Source organism: Chenopodium album, chromosome 4 (genome assembly GCF_948465745.1).
Source record: "Chenopodium album chromosome 4, dcCheAlbu1.1, whole genome shotgun sequence".
NCBI classification, from domain to species: domain Eukaryota; kingdom Viridiplantae; phylum Streptophyta; class Magnoliopsida; order Caryophyllales; family Amaranthaceae; genus Chenopodium; species Chenopodium album.
Genome location: NC_137837.1, coordinates 59,507,802 through 59,511,926, shown reverse-complemented (window position 1 = coordinate 59,511,926; position 4,125 = coordinate 59,507,802). Strand labels below are relative to the sequence as shown.

At 33.3% G+C, this 4,125-nt stretch overlaps 1 long non-coding RNA gene across 2 annotated transcripts; it reads right to left on the bottom strand.

The window, feature by feature from the left end:
* Positions 1-473: 473 nt before the first annotated feature.
* Positions 474-1,632, bottom strand: LOC145627033 (uncharacterized). Of its 2 annotated transcripts, none has more exons than XR_014111281.1 (4): positions 1,307-1,632; positions 984-1,039; positions 779-909; positions 474-605 (listed from the first exon to the last, which is right to left on the bottom strand). It is a non-coding gene; the product is annotated as an uncharacterized LOC145627033 (long non-coding RNA). The 2 variants fall into 2 exon arrangements; XR_014111280.1 differs by having other exon boundaries at positions 779-879; positions 1,307-1,631.
* Between the last annotated feature and the right edge of the window lie 2,493 nt (positions 1,633-4,125).

Genomic DNA, 4,125 nt, shown 5'->3' with positions numbered 1-4,125 from the left:
TGTTGGTTGAATATTAATGCACAAATAAATCTATTATTGGCAATCACTTGAATTATAATCATATTAACCCTAAACACTACTACAAAATTGGGCAAAGAGACCCGTTAAAATATGCATAAGAGACCTCATTTGGATGGGTCTCTATCTCAGGGGTCTCTTTGATAAAGAGACCCTTCTAATGGGGGGTCTGTTTAGTAGAACAACAAGACTTGTTGTTAGAGATAAGGGGTATGTTCGGTAAGGTATGGAATTGATATTTTAGAAGGTAAACAAACCCTTCATCTGAGATAGGGGGTCTCTTTGGTGGTATTAGTGAAACCTGTTACGTTAGATAACGGGTCTCTTTGTTGTATTTTTGAAAATAAAAAATAAAAAAACGTACAATTCGCATTTGAAATTGGTATTTTTATGTTGAATTCAAATTGGCGGAATAACATTGGACTAAATAGAATTCATGATTTACAATCAAAATCAACAAAAATTAGATTAAACCATAATAATAAAAATAAAATTATTTAACTTCACTAAAAATTACAAATATAGTTACATCAATATGGAGCTTGAGTACTATTTCCAAGTGAGATTTCTGTTTAGCATATGCATATCTGACAAACAAAAAAGAAAAAAAAAAGAATCAATATCATTGAAAATAAACCCAACAATTAATGAATAAAATAAGTGATGCACAATTAATTAAACACTACCACCAGGTAGGCCGCAGGCCACAATTATATATGTAAATGATATACGAAGTATATGGAAATAGAAAAGGTGTGACCTCTGCTTAATCAATCACCCAACCATGATTCAGGGCACCTGCAAACCATAGTACGAATCCATCGCTTCCGCAAGCTTAGACCACCAGCGTAGCCTTGCCTTCTTAACAATTATATCAACCAAATTTCCACGCTATTAAAAGGAATTGTACAATAAATATGAAGATAATTTGACAAAAAAGCAGATTAAAATGCATAATCACTTACTCCCTTCATTCATCAAATTTTAGGGCCATTAGTCTTTCCCGTCTTATTGAAACTTCCTGTGTCAAATAATTAAACCAAATGAAGTTAAAAAAAAAACAAATAAACGGATAGTTATTAGCGAAAAAAATAATTAAATGTTTAATAAATTCAGCAAATTTTTTTTATATAAAAAAGATGAAACCCTAGATCTAATCCATCCAAATTACTCTTCACAATTCAAAAGCTAATCTAATATCTAACTCAAAACAACAAAATCGCAATTAGCAACAAATTAGATATGAATTTAGTTTACAAATTAGCAATTGACCAAAAAAAACCTTAACCTTTGAATAATTGAAGAAGAAACTCGAACTATGCCGTAAAAATTAAAAGAAAAATCGAACCATAGCCGTTGTTGCTGTGTGGTCAACCGGATGCCGCCTTAAGTGGTGGTGAAACACTTGTAAATCAGATCTTGATTTATTTGGTGATTGAGATCTAAAGTACTTCAATTCTTTGGCGACTTGATGAAATAGATTGTAATAATTTTAGGTGATAAAAATAGAAAAAAGAGATGATTCCAATGTGGGTTTTAGACAGAGAGAAGGAGCAAAGGAAATAAAACCTTCAATAAGTAAAACGACAGGCCTTTTGCATCTCACTCTCTTTTTCCCACCACAGTAGTGGACCCTAGTACATTTAAGAGACCCGTTTAATTTACCAACGAGTCTCTTATCTATTAGACTTATTTTCTTCTACACATAAGAGACCCGTTACCTCTAATATTAGATCTTTTACATCAAGCATACCTATTATTGAGATAACGGGTCTTTTATTGGGGGTCACTTTTCTAGATTTTGTAGTAGTGAAACAAGATTATTAATTATCTTATTTAGCGTGATTACAAGTACAAATTCCCATTAAACATGCATAAAAGGTGTGATCAAGCAATAAATAAATATTAAGCAACATAATAATCAGAATAACAATAATCATAATAATAAATTATAATTAAAATAATCATGTTAAAGCATAATAATAGCAAGATCCTAGGCATGATACTAACAAGATTAATAACAAACCCTAGCATGTCACTAAACAATAGAAATCAAAGCTTTAACCCTAACATGATACTAACAATCATAAATATTAGGAAGAACATAAAAGTCATCATAACAATCATACTTAGTATTAAAGTTACCCTAGACATGATACTAGGAATCAAAATAACAACCTAAGCATGAACTCTACAACATAATATCAATAAAAACCATTAAAGCACTTACTTTGATGCCTCGTACCTCTTTCTAATAACAAAATACACGCGTTAGTAACTTCAAGGAAAATAATAAACAAAACAATCAAATTAAATAATAATTGAAAGAGAGATTTGGGACCAAACCCTTAGAAATTAAACCTTTCACGTCTAGGGCGAAGGCAACTTCGAACTTGGCTAGGTGTGTCTAAGTCTTGCAAATGCGGAATTTTGTATTTGAGAAAAAGCTAGTTTCGAAAAGAGAGAGAGAGAGTAATCAAGAGAATCTTGATGAGAGTTGGTAGATTGTAGATGAATGAAAATTGGTTGTAGATGATTGAAAATTGGTTGTAGATGATTGTAGGTGAAAACTGGTTATCGAAAACGATGTTTTTAGCACGTTATTTATAGAGAAAATCAGCCAAAAAGATAAAATATCAAAACTGAGTTCTGACGCAAATATAATTGAATTAGCGCCAACGCTGGCTATTGGCGCCAGACGCCAACATTAGCGCCAGGCGCCAATGCTAGCGCCAGGCGCTACATCTTGCGTTTAGTGCTGTTCTGGAAATTCACGCGTTTTCTTAAAATGAGATAAAAAATTGCCGTACAGGAGGATAAAATCGTATTTTTCCTCAAAAATGCTCTTTGATTAACACTCTAAAAAGTCAACAAAAGTCAATTTATCAATGCTAATTGAATTAGGAATGTAAAGAACCTTCTAGAAGAATCTAGAAAACTAAAACCCTTCCTAATTGCATTAGGAATGATAAATCATATTAGGCCCTCCCCTAGATCATTGGGCCGCATATAAGGCTCAAAACGGGCCCAGTTTAGTAAATTGGCCATAACTTCCTTAATATTCATCGGAATCGGGCTTATAATATATCGTCGGAAAGCTCTTGTCAAGCCCCATCCAACTACATTACTATTGGACCCATATCATGGACCAACCAAACTCGATTGGCTATTTTCTTAAAATAAGTTTTCAAAAACAGAGGGAAGAGAAAAGAAATTAAAACTATCCGCAACACTAAACTTTCCACACTTTCACCTCATTCAATTATTATTCGACGCGAAAGGTACTCATCACTGGGTTTGGTTTTGGGGAGACACAAATGGGTGTCTACATTGTGTTTAACCGAATTTTGAAATTCCTATTTTTTCTCTCTAAACACAATTTCTAATGAATGCATCAAATATTCATCTCTATCTTTTGTTCAAACAGTTAACCACATGCACTTATATCATAAAATACGGTTTGCGTTTCCCTAAGAAATAAATAGAGTGTCAAATCATCTTAATTCAATTCACCTACTCCAAACGACACCTCACAAATTCACCACACCAAGTTACCTCCACCATTAAAAGGATGTCAGTCTCACCAAAATTTACACCACTAAAAAATTATCTTCTCACTCCTCACTCAGATCAAAACTTCTCTCCCATGGATATTTAAAAAAAAACCCACGCCGAAACTGAAGCAAACCTAAACCCTACCCAAGATATCACCATGGAAAACCTTCCGAAAAACACAGTCAAAGAGATCTCTGAGCCTCCAAAGAATGAATTATAACCACCGAATCTGAATCCTCTCGCAAAAGGAAAGCCGATGACATGCAAGAAGAAGAGGAAAATGTTCTGAAACTGGGTGTGAACTATCGAGATAAACCAGCTGCCATGAAAAGGAAAGAAAAGATAGCCGAGAATTTTGTGACAGGTTTGGCACTCAATATACCTTGGTGTAGATCTGTGAAATTGTATGAATTGCTTGATTTGCTTGAGTTTCAAAATTTGGTAAATTTGTTGAGTGAATATTTTAATCGGAGTATGTATGTTGATGCTATGAAAGATTTTTGCAAAAACTTTAAGTATTCTAAGGGTACTATTCGTAGCATGGTTTATGGG